At 37.4% G+C, this 19363-nt stretch overlaps 1 protein-coding gene across 8 annotated transcripts in view; it reads right to left on the bottom strand.

The window, feature by feature from the left end:
• MAP3K13 (mitogen-activated protein kinase kinase kinase 13) overlaps positions 1-19363 on the bottom strand; it is a 159480-nt gene that overhangs the window by 108133 nt on the left and 31984 nt on the right. The window lies entirely within an intron of this gene.

Genomic DNA, 19363 nt, shown 5'->3' with positions numbered 1-19363 from the left:
TGCTGCAGTTTGCCCAGGGTTTGAACCAAACCTTCCTCACTTACTGATAGAATGATCATTTTGGGTTGGGTGGTTACAGTCAGTTATAAAAGGAGGTAAACCTGAAGGGGGAAGATTTGGGAAAACTGGATATAAGAGACCAGGTCAATTCTTCCAAGGCAGTTCTTACCAAATGTAAAATTGGTAAGGCACATACCAGCACTTTCCCTTCCCATACTGGATTACAGTATACAACTGCAGCAGAAAAAAAAAAAAAGGAAGTCAGAGTGGAAAAGATGTTAACACAGAGTCAGTAAAAGTGTGGCTTGCTTTTAAAATCAGTTTTATACATCTATCCATATACAAGCTCGCTCTGTGTAAACCCACACTCAGCACTGCAGTGAGCTCTTCATTATTAACATCAAATGAACGGGCTTCCCTGGTGGCTCAGATGGTAAAGAATCTGCCTGCAAGGTGGGAGACCTGGGTTCAATCCCTGGGTTTGGAAAATCCCCTGGAGGAGGGCAACCCACTCCAGTATTCTTGCCTGGAGAATCCCCACGGACAGAGGAGCCTGGCGGGCTACAGTCCATGGGGTCGCAAAGAGTTGGACATCACTGAGCAACTAAGAACACCAATGAAGAGAACAGAGATGACAGAACCTCAAAATATTTGAGAGAAAGATCTGTTTTAAAGTATTTCATAAATATAATCATATGTGATGTCCAAGGAATACACTTAAAATCAAATGTTGAAGCCACTCTGTAAAGCTCTTGGTTTTCCATTTCACATAATCACACTACCTGAAAAAGACAGTAATTGCTACTAGCAGCAACCTGCCCCCAATCAATTTATCTATAACATATATTTAAAAATTTTACTACTTTTTAAGTCCTGATATAGTCTCCTGAACTAGGTTGAGAATTGAAGTTTTACATGTAACATTCACTACACAAGCAATAAGTAGATGGAGCAGCGTAATGGAAGGGAAGATTATTGGACTTAGTGTTTACTTAAAAGCTCTGAAAAATCAATATACAAATAAAATATACATATTTTTATTGAATGTCATCTATGTTCAAAAGACCTTACACGTGCTGTGAGGTACACATATAGGGATAAATCATAGATCCTGATCTCAGTCTATTTCATTAGAAAAGACAGGAAAACAATAAACAGTAAAATAAGATTATCAGAATGATTTAAAACTGTAACAGAAGGCACAGTGCTAGAGACTGTCCCCTAAAATATCATCTCCTCTCTTTCTTGTTAGTTATAGAACCCTTATGCCCAACCCCACTCCTAAAATTGTAGATGAATACAAGCCACGCTGCTAAAGACTTCTCTGTTCTCCTGGTTGTAGATGTGAGCACATGACTGAGTTCTAGCCAGTGGGGTTTGAGTGGAAGTATGTTTTTAACTTGCAGGTCTTACCTGCTTGTGCTGGACTTTCTTAAGTCCCATGCTGAGTCAGCTTCTACTATGCAGATGATGGTCCAGGCAATGGCAGAGCAAGGAAGCAGAAGGAGCCCTGGGGTTTGATTTTTTGATGAATCAGAACCATCCATCTGTTCTGGGGTACCTGCCTACTTTAGGACTGTTAATGAAGACAGAAATAACATTCCATCTTTTGGAACCACCAAAAATTTTGAGACTCTCTGTTACTGCTACTTAGTCTGTATTCCTACTAATACTGTTAGCAGGTGGTGTGAGGTTATTTCCTGAATGAGATAAATAAGCAATTACTGCTCTAGACATTTTAAGAAGAATACTGACTCAGAGAATCAAGGATCTGAGAGAAACCTTACAACTCAAATCTACTCTGTCCTCTTCTTTGTTACATATGACAAGACTGAGGTTCAAAGATTTGTCCATAGTCTTGGAATTTATGGCATTGAGTCAGGAGTTGATCTTAGATTTCCTGAATGTTCTCTGTATTTTTTTGGTGGGATAAGAGTGACCACTAACGCTACCTCTTTTTCTTGGACAGTCAGTTACAGTTCACTCGGTATTCCTGGAACAGGATACTGTTCTTAGTTCTAAAAAAAAGCCAACAAAAATGTAAAAAAATCACATTTATTTATTTATTGTCTCAAAGGTATCTGCAATCTAACAGAAAAAAAAATACTAGCTTACCTCTACGATACTACTAAAACCAGACAAACAAGAATCAGTTTCTCTCCTGATAACTAGAGCTTTGGAAATACAGAAAATATGATTCAAGAATTTCTGAATCAATTTTTAAGAACTCTGTTGGACCCTAATTAAACATGCAAGGGGCTTGAAATATATTTTTAATTCTCATGAAATTCTTCTTTTTCCTTAGCCTGCAAAATTTTAATGCTGTAATCTTTTTAAAAACCACCTCTAAAGCCTAGAGATCTCTTCTGTGTTGGCTAGCTAACAACAGCTGTACTTCACCAGAAACCTTTTCTAAGCTGTACTCTTGCTAAGGAGGAAGCGTTAATGACCAGAGCAGCAAGTGGACCTTTTCCTCCCTCAACTCACAGCCACTAGGTCTATCTTACAGCCACCCCTCTTGTCCTAGGGGACAGAATATCCACCTGTCATTGTAGTTTGGAAACTAAAGCCGGTGTGTCCCCAGATCCTCTGTAGTGGTGTTGCTTGCCCCTCTCGTGAATGGGCTATGCATGTGTGCTAAGTCACTTAAGTCATGTTCAACTCTGTGCAACCCCTGACTCTGTAGCCTCGCCAGGCTCCTCTGTCCATGAGATTCTCCAGGGCGTTGCCATGCCCTCCTCAGGGGATCTTCCTGACCCAGGGATTGAACCCACATCTCTATGTCTCCTGCATTGGCAGCAGGGTTCTTTACCACTACTGCCACCTGGGAAACCCGAATGGACTACAGATGATGCTAAACCAACTTGGGGGGAACTGTTATGATCTAAAGAAAATTATTACAAATACTCTTGAGACATGTATGGACCCTGAATTTTAAAATTAGCACAATGAAGCTCTAAGACCACTCAAAATGGAAGCAGTGGCCTAAAAAGGCCACATATTCTTAGCATGGATTTTTAGTCTGTTAAATTACTCAAGGCTCTGTATTAAAGGGTCATCGTTGAAAAGGCCACTCCTCTAGAAAAGAGACTGGTTGTCTTGAGTGGCTTTCACTGTAAATATAAAAAGAGGAGATGGTGGGGAATAAGATTCCCCAAAATAATAAAACATGCTAAGTAAACCCTGCAACACTGAAAAATAAAATGCAATTTCCCCAAAACAGTATTTGTTGGAGCTTACTTCCAAAATGGGCTATGAAATACTCACCAATTTCACACTAAATTTACATTTCTGGAGTAGCCTCTATCATAAAGCTCTTCATATTTAGGGTGAGTTCATTTATATTGTCCCCTATGAATGCCTGATTACATTTTGAACCAAAAGAAAGAATGCTTTCTGTTGCTGCCACCTACTGCAAACTTGAAGAATGTTTGAAAAACTTAAAAGAGAAAATCCAATACAATAATATTACTGAGGAAAAATTTACAAGTCAGACAAGTAGACTGAGACCAATGTCATTATGCTTTACTTTATTAAACGACTAATTATTCCAAAACCTTGAATGATGATCCTAATACTGCATAAAGAAAGTCAATAATTACACAGAACCGTATTAAGTGGCTTTGTTAAGCTATGCTTGAAAGACATACACACAAACACATATCTGTATATATACCTATGTATACATGTATGCCATACATATGTATGTCATTTTTCTCTAGTCTATCTTACATGGGAAAATCAGGGATTTCCCTGGTGGTCCAGTGGCTAAGAATTCACCTTGCAAAGCAAGGATGTGGGGTCAATTCCTGGTCAGGGAAATAAGAACCCACAAGCCACAGAACAACTGAGCCGTGCACCACAACTAGAGAGTCCGCCGGACGCAATGAAGATCCCATGTGTAGCAACTAAGGCACAAGGCCACTAAATAAATTAATTAATTAAAAAAGAAAAACCAGTTTGTCCTTTGTGTTAAAGGAAAGCTACCATTCATAGCTACCAGAAAACACAAAATATACTATTACTAATTTGAACAACTGTGAGTTTGAAAAATAATAAAGTAGATAAACATACAAATAAGATGAAGGGAAGAAGAAAAAGTCCATGAACAGACAAGTTACAAAAAAACATATACAATGGATAATAAGGGAAAAGTGTGACTTCACTATCAAAAAATGAAAATTAAATCAAAATGAAATACCGGTTTCTCCTTGCAAAGTGCCTTGGAAAAGATATGGGAAAACAGATACTCTTACACACTGCTGATGGTTAAATACTTCTTACAACCTTTTTGAAGTACAGTTACTTGATAGCAGGTATCAGTGGGCTTAAATGTAAATATTCTTTGATCTAAAATTAAACTTCAAGGAATTATTCTAAACAAATAATCAAGAATTTGCAAAAAGGGCCTAGCTATACAGATTTCATCATGTAATTATTTAAAATATAAATCATTGGGAAAATAAAATACCCATAAAGGGAAGTTTTATTAAATGAGTAAAATTTAAAATATTTAAAAGCTTTACAAGTTATATATTACAGTATTGATATATAAAAATAGATTAAAGTATTCATAACAAAATATGGATAAGGAAGGTAACATGATAATTGGTACCATGGAATCTAACACATATATATGACTAGAAGAATAAATATAATGTTAACCATAGTTATTTGGATGCAGGGATAGCAATAATTTTATTTTCTTCTCTTTTAATCTAAATTTCTAAATTTTCTATGAAGTACAACTGTATTACTTTGGGAACAAAATTAAGTTTTAAGACTTGCTGATTTAATAAATACACTCTATTATTTTAACATTCAAGTTACTTGAACTTTAAAAAACTTTTTTCCCCCTCTAATTTTAAGGGAGATGTCAAACATCAAGGCACAGATGGCTTGGCAATGATTCTGTAATATATTCTGCTATACAGGGTGGTATGTCTTTTTATTACCGTGAGGGATGCTCGTGGCTGGGAATACGCTTTGAGGAGGTAGGAGGGTTTACGACTGAAACTTTGACCACAAGGTAGGTAGGGATAACTGTGGTATCTACATATTTTGTTGTGCAAAAAAAAAAAAGGCAAGTGAAGGTGGCAATAAAAGATTATGGGATGAGTAGAAAGGAAGTTGGGAGACCCTATCACAGGAAGCACTGTCAACTGAGAAGGATAATAGAGACAGGATAGTAAGTTACAGAAGAGGTTTGGGAAACTCAAACAGATATGGATTCAAGGCCACCCATCAGCAGTGTGGACCCAACTGAGGAGGCAAAACTATCAACACAGCAGCAGAAAACACAATTTGGGGAGTACTCTGGCTTGGCACAGTCAAAGGAAGAAGGGCCAAAGTTGACAAGGGGTGGAGGAGGTAAGCCTGGAAGGAAGTGATTATTGACATGGCTAATGCTGCTTCTAAGCTGGAAGGCACAAAGGCAAAGGGGTCAGGGATACATTTAGTTTGGTTAGTACGGTATCTACTGTCCTGTATGCCTGTATGTCCTGTATACTGTATACACACAGTAGAGTAGTATAATACATATTTAAAGAAACGTCATGAGACGCTGTGTAAGGAGAGGTATGAGACAACTAACGTAACTGAGCGCCTACTACCTAACAGACTCTTGGCACAGATTAATGTATCACCTCAGTCTCTTCTTATTGGCTGCGCTTTCTCCTTTGCCTATAAACATGTTCATGTTGCTCCTTTTCAGAATTTCCCTCTGACTTATCTACTCACTTTCCTGTCCTCTACCACCAAACTTCTTGAAAGAACACTATATGCCAAGAGCTGGCAGAAACTAGGCACCTGTGATCCCTACCTGCTAATGCTTTTCCTTGGCTCAGAGACTTGCTTCTAACCAAGAGAACACCGTAAAGGTGCTGGAATGTACTGATCACACGCACATAATGATGTGATGATATTATAGAAAACCATACTGCATGTCTTGCCGGAGTTTCTCCCTTTGTTAACTGAGAAGAAGCAAATGGATGGCAAGGAAGTGTGGGTGCTCTCTGTTAGCTGAGGGATACCTCTAGACAACAGGCAATAATAACTCAAAAAAAAAAAAAAAACAACCCAAAAACCCAAAACAAAAAGCTGAGGCTTTCATTTCTACAACCCCAAGATATTGAATGCTGTCAACAGCCACACGAGTCCCGCAGGCAAGTTTCATATGAAAATTCAACCCTGGCCAACACCTTGATTAAAGCCTTGTAAGACCCTAAGTGGAAGGCCTAACTAGGCTACATTCAGAGTCCTGACCCACTGAAATTGAGATAATAAATGGGTGTTGTTTTAAGCCACTAAAATAATATTGTGATGCATCAGTAGAAAACTAATATACCCACAGAACTCAGCACCGTCCTGACTAGAGACAACCTGGTTAATATTTAAGAAAAGCAACTATGCAACCAATAAATATTATGATGGCATACTCAAATACCCCTTTTCATATAAATAATAGTAACACGATAGAGCAAACATTCTGCCTAATAACTCAAATAAACATGCTTTACAAGCCTAACACTTTGTTAGTCACAGTCAAGTTCAGCAGCAGTAATCAATCACACATGGAGTGACAGACTGGTTCCAAATTGGGAAAGGAGTACGTCAAGGCTGTATATTGTCACCCTGCTTATTTAATTTATATGCATAGTACATCATGCGAAATGCCGGGCTGGATGAAGCACAAGCCGGAATCAAGACTGCCGTGAGAAGTATCAATAACCTCAGATACTCAGATGACACTACCCTTATGGCAGAAAGTGAAGAGGAACTAAAAAGCCTCTTGAAGAAAGTGAAAGAGTAGAGTAAAAAAGCTGGCTTAAAACTCAACATTCAGAAAACTAAGATCATGGCATCTTGTCCCATCACTTCATGGGAAATAGACAGGGACACAATGTAAACAGTGAGAGACTGTATTTTGGGGGCTTCAAAATCACTGCAGATGGTGACTGCAGCTATGAAATTAAAAGATGTTTGCTCATGGGAAGAAAAGTTATGACCAACCTAGACAGTATATTAAAAAGCAGAGACATTACTTGGCCGACAAAGGTCTATCTAGTTAAAGCTATGGTTTTTCCAGTGGTCATGTATGGATGTGAGAGTTGGACTATAAAGAAAGCTGAGCACTTAAGAATTGATGCTTTTGAACTGTGGTGTTGGAAAAGACTCTTGAGAGTCCCTTGGACTGCAAGGAGATCAAACCTGTCAATCCTAAAGGAAATCAGTCCTGAGTATTTATTGGAAGGACTGATGCTGAAGCTCAAACTCCAATACTTTGGTCACCTGATACAAAGAACTGACTCACTGGAAAAACCCTTATGCTGGGAAAGATTGAAGGCAGGAGGAGAAGGGAACGACACAGGGTGGGATGGTTGGATGACATCACCAACTCGATGGACATGAGTTTAAGCAAGCTCTGGGAGTTGGTGATGGACAGGGAAGCCTGGCATGCTGCAGTCCATGGGGTCACAAAGAGTCAGACATGACTGAGCGACTGAACTGAACTGAATCACTCATAGTGCTGTATTAGTTAGTAAGGAGAATTATTAAAAATATAAAATAGAGTCCTTGTCTTCCAATATCTTTTGTTTCCTAAATCTCATCCATGTCATCTGGGGGTTTCTTTATATAAAGGTCTTATTTCCTAGTGTTTCTAAAACAGCAAAGCCAGAGGCATAAATAAGACATGCAGAGCAGCTCACAGGCAGCATGGAAAACTGCAGAAGGGGAGCATGAGTGAATTGGTTACGTATTGCAGCATAACACATGGCCCCAAACAGAGCGGCTTAAAACAACAAACCTTTATTATCTCACTTAGTTTCGGAAGGTCAGGAATCTGGGAGCAGCTTAGGTGGGTGGTTCCGGCTCAGGGTTTCTCAGGAAGTTTCGGTTAAATTGTTGACCGGGATGCAGTCATCTGAAAGCTTGCCTGGGGCTTGAGGAACTTAAGTTGACCCTTGAACAGTATGGGTTTGAACTGTGTGGGTCCACTTACGTGTGGCTTTTTAAAAACTACGCGTGGCTTTAAAAAATATTACAGTAATACGCAATCTGGGGTTGGTTGGATCTCTAGGCGTGAAATTGTAGCTATAACTACAGAGGGCTGCCTGTAAGTTACAGGTGAATTTTTGAACCACCCTCTCTCCCACATTGTTCGAGGGTCAACTGTGTTTCCGAGAGTGTTTATAGATGTTTGTAAGAGGCCTCAGTTCCTTAACAACAGGAATTTGAGAGTTTTCGTGACAAGGCAGATGGCTTCCCCCAAAGCGAGTTATCAAGAGCAAGCAAAAAGCTGCAGTGCTTTTTATGACCTAGCTCAGGGATTAACAAACTTTCTGAAAGGGCTAAATAATAACTATTTTAGGCTTACATGCCATAGGGTTTGTGACTGCTTACCTCAGTTGTTTCAGTGCAAAGACAGGTACATACAATGTAAACAAATGGGGATACTTGTTCCAATACAACTTGATTCATAAAAATAGGTGGCCGGCCCACCTCTATAGTTTGCTAACCTCTGACCTGGTCTCCAAATCTGCATGCCCTCATTTTCCCTTTATTCATTCATTAGAAGCAAGTCATCAGGATCCAACCTACACTCAGGGGGAGAGGAATTGGGCTCTTAAAAGGAAGGATAAAAGAATTTCTGAACATATCTTAAAACCAAAACAATGGGCTTAATGCACAGTAAGCAGAATATGGGTTAAATATTGCATTTGTTTCTTAGGTCTGCTGTAACAAATTATACAAACTGGGAGGCACAAAGCAACAGAAATTTACTCCCTCACAGTTCCTGAGACTAGATGTTCAAAATCAAGGTGTCAGCAGGGCCGCGGTCCCTCTGAAGGCTCTAAGGAAGAACGCTGCCTCTTGCTAACTTTCGGTGGCTCCTAGCAATCCCCGGTGTCCGTCGGCTGGTAGTTGTTTTAGTCCAGTCTCTACTTCTGTCATCACACGGCCTCCTCTCTGTGTGTACCTCGTGTGTCCTCTCCTCTTCTTATAAGGATACTGCTCATTGCGTTTAGACCAATGACCTCTTATCCAGGATGACCTCGTATTAATGCCAATATTATAACTACAGTCTATTTCCAAATAAGGTCATATTCTGAGGTTCCAGGTGAATATGAATTCCAGGGGAACACTATTCAACCCACCACAACACACAAGCGTGTCCCCTACTGAGTTCTCTGCCCTCAGTTCCTGCCACTCTGAGCTCTAGGTTCTAGTCAGAGTGAATGGCTTGTTCTCTTACTAGGCTACATGATCTTGCTATCGCTCTCCCTAGAGTACCCTTTCACCTCTTCCTCATTTCTACTTGTCCTTTAAGATTTCTAGAATATCCCTTCAGAAGTCCTTGTTTTGTATCCACAGATTTTACATTTTATAAGAAATGATACAACATTAATATGTAGAATGTGATCATTTAAAATATTAAAATAGCTAAAGGGAGTGCTAAAAAATATTAAAAAGATACAGCTAAACAGTCATAAGATGAAATAGAATACTAGAAAACATTTGATTAAACTAAAATCAGTCAATGGAAGAATATGAGGAAACAAAAAATAAATTTATTAATTAAAATTAAATAAATTTACATTAAAAATAAAAAATAAAATAAAATCAATTAATCAGTCAATGGAAGAATATGAGGAAACAAAAAGCCTAGATGGGATAAACAGAAAACTAAACACAGAGTACACCTAAGTGCAACCATGTCAGAAACCACACTAAATGCAGATGAACTAGAAGGTAGAGACCAAGGCTGGATTTACAAAAAGGAAGATTCAATTGTATGTTATTTCTAAGAAATACAGTTCAAACATTAAAAGACAGACAATTTGAAAGTAAAAGGAGGGAATGATATACCATTCAAATACTAAGCATAAAAAAGCTGATGCAACTATTATCAGATAAAGTAGACTTCAAGACAAGGAGCATTAGCAGAGATAAAGAGGGAGAGTTAATAATATTAAGAGGGCCACTTCATCAAGAAGACATAATAATCCTAAATGTGGACACACTCAACATCAGAGCTTCAAAGCATGGAATGACAGAACTAACGAAATAGGTAAATCCACAATCAGAGATTTTAACACTCCTTTCTCAGTAATGGATATTTATAGAAGTAGACAAAAGAAACCTATCAGCAGATAGATTTAAATAGTACTATCAACCATCTTGCCCTAACCATCTTGCCTAACCTCATGGAATACTGCACTTAGCAACTGCAGAAAACGTGAAGTGAAAAGATAGCTACACTAACAAAGACCTTATTCTGAAACTTAAAGTGTTTCTTAATATTATTTCCAGACTGAAATCTTAAAAGAGTATGTTCACTGCCCATATACAAATTAAATCAGAGACATCAATAAAAGAAGTACTTTTATATATCAATAAAATACTTTTTAAAAATTCCTGTTCACTTCATACCTGTCAGAATCATCAAAACAACCACAAATAACAAATGTTGGTGAGGATACACAGAAAAGAGAATCTCTGTACACTGTTGGTAGCCACTCTGGAAAACAGTATGGAGGCTCCTCAAAAAACTAAAAATAGGACTGTCAAAAAGATCCAGCATTTCCACTAGGTAGGTATATGAAAAAAACAAAAACACTAATTTGAAAAGATACATATACCCCAACGTTGATAGCAGCATTATTAACCAAGATATGGATGTAATCTGCCTTCTTCAACAGATGAATGGATAAAGATGTGGTATATACATATACACACACACACAATGGAATATTAGTCATAAGAAAGAAGGAAATTCTGCCATTTGCAACAATACAAGTGGACCTAGAGAGCATTATGCTTTGTGAAATTGGAGAAAGACAATTATTGTATGTTATCATTTATATATGGAATCTTAAAAAAAGAAATTTTATCACAGAGATGGAAAGTATAAAAGAACAGTAAGAAGGAAATTCTAGAAATAAAACATAATTCATTAGATGGGCGTAAAGGTCTTTCTATTGAGGGAAGGTAACTTCTCTACCAGTATGTAAGGTTTTCTGTATGTATGTAATGTTTTATGTTCTTTATTCCATGAACCAGAACTATTAATATCCACTTATGGGTTGGTCATTTCCCATTTGCACTTATTGCTGTTAACATGTATCTCATGTGATTTCTTTAGAGTATTATGTGAAAACTTTATCCTTGAAACTTTCAACTGGAAAAAGTTCTGGCAAAATTATTTTTTCCTTCACAGTTGCCCAAAGCAGCCTATAAACCACTTCGCTTTTCATGTTTGTTCCTATGGACCTTATTGTCTAATCATTTTCCAGATAAGTGATTATAAGGCAGCCTTTTTCAGTTTTTCAATTAGTAACTTTTTATGGTCTTTCTTTGATGGGTTCGTTTCCTGGTTTATGATCCCCTAGACATTTTAGGGTTAGAGTCAGACACGACTGAGCGACTTCACTTTCACTTTCCACTTTCATGCCTTGGCGAAGGAAATGACAACCCACTCCAGCGTTCTTGCCTGGAGAATCCCATGGACGGAGAAGCCTGGTAGGCTGCAGTCCATGGGGTCGCACAGAGTTGGGCACGACTGAAGCGACTTAGCAGCAGCAGCAGACATTTTAGGGAACTTTAAAGAGGAAAACTTACAGTTTCCTAGATGCTTGGCAGGCTCTGTGGCCCCTACCTCCATTATCTTATTAAATTATGAAAGTTTTTCAGGTCAATCGAAAGACAGTCTAGAGGTAGGGTTCAGTAGCTTTCAAAATAAAATAAAATTAGAAAAAAAAAAAAAAACTTCCATTCTGATTATAATAAAGGATCAGGCTGCTAGAAAGAGATCAAGTTTCTTTCAGCTCCCAGGTCCAGGTTAATAAGCAGTAGAGTTATATAAACATCGTTCCATTTAACTCCCCATGATCCCTAGGTGCCTTCTGAGGTAAGGCTTACCTTTTTGTTTATACTGTTATTACACAGACTAAAAACTGGTTTTCAATTTCTAATGTAAAATTCTTCTGTCATCTATGATGTTATCCTATGTCCAAGCATTTGCCCAAGTATATACCTCCCTTGCCAGTTTTTTGATGAGGTGTGTCATAAAGTACTGCAAAGGGTGTGTTTACTTTGTGTTGTATTTATTGAGAAGCATAAAAAAGGTTGCTCTATACTTTGCAGGTGTTCCATCATTTCTTTGATGTCTGTGGAACAAGCTGTGCAAATTGTTGCTGCCAAGTGTGTATTGCAAATGTATTTTGAAATGAATTTTACCAGGATCCATCACACCATTTTACTATGGAAACACTGGTAAACATCTCACAACATGGCATTCAAGATTTAGTCCTTAAATTCTTGAGTAATGCTTAAAGTAGTATATTTTATTATCTCGTTATGATTATATTTGGTATTCTGTGAAGAAGGCAGAGTGAGATATTATCACCTCACTTCCAGATGAGGAAGTTGAGACATGAACAGAGCTGATTAAATGAGATAGCACACAAGAAAAGTATCTGTGACAGTCAGGTATGTGTGTATACATGTGTGTGTACATATACGTGAATGTATACACACAAATATATATTTTATGTGTATATTTTTTTTTCCTGCAAAATGAGGGTCAGGGCAATAATTTCTTTCTTTACAAGAATATATTTATTTACTACCAAAAAACAATTTAATGTCATATCTAAAATTAAAGCTTCTTAATATCTAGTCACAGCTTCCATGGTGGCTCAGATGGTAAAGAATCCACCTGCAAAGCAGGAGGCCCATGTTTGATCCCTGCATTGGGAAGATTCCCTGGAAAAGGAAATGGCAACTCACTTCAGTATTCTTGCCTGGGAAATCCCATGGACAGAGGAGCCTGGTGGGCTACATGCAGTCCATGGGGGTCTCAAAGAGTCGGAAATGACTGAACAACTAACACTTCAATGTCCAGTCATATACAGTCCTTCCACAGATAGAGCTCTGTTCTGATGTCATAGGTAACATTTCCATATCTGGCTATGAGTTTTCTGCATTTAGGATAAATTTTAGATAATATATACTATAGTAGTCAATTTTTAAAATATAATTTTAAAATATAATTCAAAGACATTATAGGGCTACTTCTTTAAACTTTCATATATATATTTCTACTGACATCACATTATTTGACTTCTTCCTGAGATCTCTTTCCCTGAATAGCCTTTAGGTAAATTATGGTTTAATGAAAACTTGAGGTTGATTTCCTTCTACTTTCTTTTTTGATTCTTCTCCTACTTCTTAGGTGATAATCCACATTCCATAAAAATCAGTTCATGGGCAGAAACAACAGGAAGAGGAATGTGATTAGGACAGTGAACTATGAGTCAGAGACTAGGAATTCCATAGACAGGAGGGAAAAAACCTTCAAGCTGGGAACTGGGATTACTATAGGAGTTTACCAACTCCTAAGCCTCTGAGAGAAGCAAGGGCTTAACAACTTGGAGTTTGCCAGGCAATGAGTTAGCAGGGCAAAGCAGGCCAAACAATCATATGGGATCAGTAGCAGGCAGAATGCAAAATGCTTAGTACTCTTAGTCACTCTTTATTCGTCTTACTATAGTGAATTTCAGTCTAATGTGATACTAGCCCAAAATCCTACCAGTTGTAACAACTGTAAAAGTTGGCTGGCTGAACAGTCGTTATGGGATGAGAAGTGATCACAGCTCTTTTGGCAGAAGGGTTTTCTTTACTATGTTGAAATGGATGAAATTACAGTGATTCACATCAAAGAGGGAGAAAGTGATCATTAACTTATTACAACTCTCAAAAATAGTATGTTTTGAGGAGAGGACCAAAGCAATCCTTCTTCAAGTCTATCCTATGCCATACTCACTACTGTATTTTAATGTTCTAGATGAAAAAGGCTTCTGTGGTCAAACATGCTGAGAAATGCTGCATGACCTTCTTACTAGAAATGTTAATAAAATCCTGAGAAGTCTTGCAGTAAGAACATAAGCTCTTTTAATTTTATTCAATGTACTTTTATGATTAATGCTTTTAGTGTCCCACTAAAGAAACCTTTGCATACTCCAAGGCTGCAAATACACTTTTCTTTGTTTTTCCTAGTTTTTGGTTCTGAGTTTTGTATTTAGATTTATGGTCCATATCTATCTAATTTTTATGTATAAAGTGAGAAAGATGTGGAGGATGTGAAGATGTGAATCAAATCCACTTCAACCAGCAACATGTTTAGAAAGACTATCTTTTTCCCATTTAATTTACTTGCCACCTTGATAAAAAATCGTGTACATGTGACCTATTTCTGGATTGCCTGTTCTGTTCCACTGATATTATTCATCTATTCTTAGAGTAATACTTGATTAACTGTAACTTTTAAGTCTTGAATCACATATTATAAATCTCTCACCTTGTTGTTTTTTTTCCCAAGATTGTTTTAGCTCTTCTATATCCATTGCATTTCCAAATATATTTTAGAATCGGCTTGACAATGCCTGCTAGAATTCTGACAGAGATTTCATTGACTCTATAGATCAATTTCAGGAGGATTGGCATTTCAACAGTTCTGAGTTCTATAATCCATGATCATGGTATGGTTTACCCTTGAACAACACAGGTTTGAACTGAGTGGATCCATTTATACTTGAGTTTTTTTTTTCAGTAGTAAATGCAATAGTACTACATGATCTGAGGTTGGTTGAATCTGCAGATTTGGAACTCAGAGGGATGAACTGTGTATGTGGAGGATTGACTATACATTACATGTAGATGTTCAACTGCACAAGGGTCATCAGCACTACTAATGCCTACATTGTTCAAGGGTTAACTGTATATATATATATATATATATACAGACCTATATATATATAGGACTTTTAATTTTGATCTTCAGTTTTTCTCAGAAATGTTTTGTAGTTTTCAGTATAGATGTCTTGTGTTCTTTTAAATATTTATTTCTATGTGTTTGGTAATTTAATGGTGATATTTACTTTTATTTTTTCATTGTTTTAGCTGTTCTAATTATTTCAAATACAATTTTTATATTGATTATAACCTGTGGCCTAATTAAATTCTTTAATTAGTTGAAATCATTTTTTATAGCTTCTATAAGACTTTCTATGTATACAATCTTTCTGTGTGTGAATCATGATAGTTTTGCCTCCTTTCTGAAATTTGGCCTTTTATTTCTTTTCCTTGCCTTATCACAGTGGCCTTATACTAAGCATGTAATATACATCATCTCATTTAATCTTCATAACAACTCAATTTTACTCCTATTTTACAGATAAGAAAACCAAGGCCCAGAAATGTTCAGTAATTTGCCCAATCAATATTGCACACCTATCAACTGATCTTCAAGAAGGTAATGGCAACCCACTCCAGTATGCTTACCTGGAGAATTCCATGGACAGAGGAACCTGGCAGGCTATGGTCCATGGGTTGCAAAGAGTCAGACACGACAGAGAATAACACACACACAAACACACATCAACAGATCTAGAGTTCAAACCTAGGCACTCTTACTCCAAACCTGTATTTATGACTACTTCTACCTACTTATGAGTAGCTTCTAAATTCGGAAAACTCAGAGGCACAAAAGCAAAAAATATTTTCAAATTAATAATAGAAAAACTCCTACTAAGGACAAATATATAAACAGTTCACACACACACAAAAGGCAGTTTCTTTTGAACATGAAGATACTCAACCCTACTCAAAATGAGAGAAATGAAAATTAAAACAATGCTAAAATGGTATAGCCACTATGAAAACAGTATGGTGGTTTCTCAGAAAATAGAATTGCCATATGATCCAGTAATCCCACTTTTGGGTTTATCTATAGATGGATAAACAAAATGTGATATCTACAACACAATGGAACGTTTGAACGTTATTCAGCCTTAAAAAGGAAGGAAATCTTGTCATTTGCTACAACATGGATGAACTTTGAACACTTTATGTTAAGTGAAACAAGCCTCACAAAAAACCAAAAAGTGTTACTATCTGTAAAACAGACAGTCAGAATTTGCTGTATGAGGCCGGGAACCCAAAGCTGATGCTCTGTGACAACCTAGAGGGGTGAGATGGGGAGGGAGGTGGGAGCAAGGTTCAGGAGAGAGGGGACATATGTATACCTTTGGCTGATTCATGTTGATCTATGGCAGAAACCATCACAACATTGCAATTACCCTCCAACTAAAAATTAAATTGAGAAAGACAGAAAACTGTATGATTCCACTTATATGAAGTATCTATGCTAGTCAGATTCACAGAAAGTAGAATGGTGGTTGTTAGGAAATGGGGGAGAGGAAAATGGAGAGTTGCCATTTAATAGGTAAAGAGTTTTGGTTTTACAAGATGAAAAAGTTCTAGAGATTTGTTTCATAACAATGTTAAAGTACTTAAAACTAATGATTTGTACACTTAAAAATGGTTACGATGATAAATGTTACATTTTTTAAAATCACAATTTAAAATTTTTAAATTGTTTTGAAAACTTTAACACAAATTTTATTATGAATTCTTAAAAAAAACTATGCTGAAACCAGTTTTTAAGTTATCAGATTGGCAAAAATCTGAAAGTCTGATAACTCTCTTATATGTTTGTTGCTGGGGGAAGCTGGATGCTTGGGGCTGGTGCACTGGGACGACCCGAGGGATGGTATGGGGAGGGAGGAGGGAGGAGGGTTCAGGATGGGGAACACATGTATACTAATTAAATAAAAATTTAAAAAAAAAGAAAAAAAAATATATAACATTCTACTAACTTCTTTCTCAATGCTAAAAAAAAAAAAAAGAAACAATCCCTATGGAGTGCAATTAGGCAATAGCCACAACATCTTTTGATCTAGCGTTTCTACTCTGGTGAATTTAATCATTCAGATAAACTGTAAGAATATATGGGATGATACAGTCACAAGATTGTGAATTTCAGCATTGTTTACAAAAGAAAAATATTGGAAATAACCAAAATGCCCGTTACTGGATGATTGGTTTTTCGTTGTTGTTTAGTCGTTAAGTCGTGTCTGACTCTTTGTGACTCTGTGGACTGTAGCCTGCCAGGCTCCTCTGTCCATGGGATTTTCTGGGCAAGAATATTGGTGTGCGCTGCCATTTCCTTTTCCAGGGGATCTTCCCGACCCAGGGATGGAACCCACATCTTCTGCATTGGCAGGCAGGTTTTTTACCACTGAGCCAGCAGACATCTATACAATGGAATACTATGCAGCTATTTTAAAATGAGAATGCTTGTCATGTACTGATATGGAAAGAGGTTCAACATATAAGTGATAAAATTAACTGTATATATAATAGTATATGTAAAAAGGAGGAAAGTAGGAATCTATTTATAATTTTATAATTCCTTGATATATAAAGAAACTCTAGATATAGGAAAAGGATAATAATAAAATATAGTAATAGTAATAAAAATTATAATAGTGATTTGGGGGTCCTGAATGGGAACTGAATGGATAGGGGACTGGGGTGGGAAGATTTCAAAATAACTTTTTAATATGTTTTGGTCTTGGAACCATGTGAATATATCACCTATTCAAAAAACTCAATGAAAATTCCTGTGTGTGTGTGTGTGTGTGTGTTTAGTTCCTCAGTCATGTCTGACTTGGCCACTCCATGGACTGTAGCCCTCCAGGCTCCTCTGTCCATGGGATTCTCCAGCAAGAATACTGGAGTGGAGTTCTATGCTTAAAAATAAATTTTAGTGGTACCAATTGATATTAAATTATTCATAAAACAAATGTTTACCAAGTATATACTGTATGTCCAGTGGGCACTATTTGGGGCACTGGCAATATAGCACTGAACAAGATGTAGTTCTTGCCCCTCATAGAACTTCTATTCTAGTGGGAAAGACTATATATTTTACTGATAAATTATTTAAGAAAAGTAAATCAGGATGAAGGAAAAAGCAGCAATGTAGCAGAAGTGAGGTGGTGGTGCCTCTGAGGAGGAGGTATCTGAGTAGAGACCTGAATGGAAAGAAGGCAGAAATTCTGCAGGGGAAAGTTTTCCTGGCAGGGCAGCACACGCCCTGGGGCAGGAACATGCTTGATGTGTTCTAGAAATAGCAGGACATTTATGTAGCTGGAGCAAACTTTGTGAAGTGAATGAAGTAGGCCATGATGTTCAACAGGTGGTCAGAAAGCAGATCATACAGGCTTCATGGGGTATGTGCAATGGTCTGGGTGTGAAAGACAGCTACCGGAGGTTTTTAAAAAAAACCTGACAGTATCTTGGTTAAGATTAAGCCCGGGCACACCTGTGTGTTCTTCCAGGTGGTTAAAGGACCGAAATACTTCAAATACGGTTAGTAAACAGCTGCTTCCCTGGTAATAGTGTCACCTGCCATACTGGCTTCTCTTCCAGGACACCCAACCCCCGCCCCTCCTCCATGAACTGATTACTAAATAAGTAAACCGGCCCAGCAATAGCTACTGAGTTGGCAAAGTTTTAATCAGCTCAGGAACCTAGAATCATTGCAGTTCAGCCGTCTACAGGATGAACCAACGTCTCAGTTTATTACAGTCCTAGAACCTGCCTAGGACAGGGTCTTGGGCTTCTATCCCACCAAGGGCCAGCTGGGGCCCAGTACTGCCACGTGGGCTGTCACTCAAGTCCAGCAGGAATAAGAGGCAGACTAGAAAAATAAACTGAACGTCCCTGAGGTCTGAGGCAAAGCCAGAGCAAAGGGGAAACCCAGAGTACTTCCGTATAAACAATCAGTACTTCCTGAATGATCTGAAAGGCTACTGGCCCACAGCCAGCCTTTATAACTTTTATATAATATATTAACCGCATCAAAATTTGTTTCTCTGTTCAAAGTTATACCATTTTCCAGTACCAAGATTTTTTTTTCCAGATATATCGTGGCAAAAGGGAAATAGAAAATAACAACCTCTCTAGCACCAAATGCAACCTTAACACTCTCGTAGCTGCACTCAATAGAGTCAATGTTTGTATAACAATGCGTACTTCCTGGAATCCCAGTACCAAAGCAGAACTACAACAGCTGAACTGCAACAATTTTAACTTCAAATATGAAATTTATTTTACATAGGACAGTATGGGGAATTTAGTCTGGAAAATTAGTACATATGTCAAAGTCTTAAAAAACATATTTCTCCAAAGTTGCAAGAAATTTCTAAGGCTGCTTGCCATTTCCATCCATTTCACAAAGTTCCTCCTCTTTGAAAATACACTCTGTTGCTCTTAAATTTAGGATCCCAATATCTGATTAAATCATGTTAGTTCTACTTAGTTCTCATTCATTTGATTTCTTTGAACATCAAAAGCTCCAGTTTAATTACCTGAGAGACTACTAAATATTTGCTAACATAATCTTGTAACAAGAGCCTAAACTAAAGAGACAGCAACCATTAAGAACATCAGG

This window comes from Bos grunniens, chromosome 1 (genome assembly GCF_055505025.1).
Source record: "Bos grunniens cultivar Pamir isolate PY7600 chromosome 1, Bosgru_T2T1.0, whole genome shotgun sequence".
NCBI classification, from domain to species: domain Eukaryota; kingdom Metazoa; phylum Chordata; class Mammalia; order Artiodactyla; family Bovidae; genus Bos; species Bos grunniens.
The sequence above is the reverse complement of the archived record's forward strand: the minus strand, read 5'-3'. Positions and strand labels throughout refer to the sequence as shown.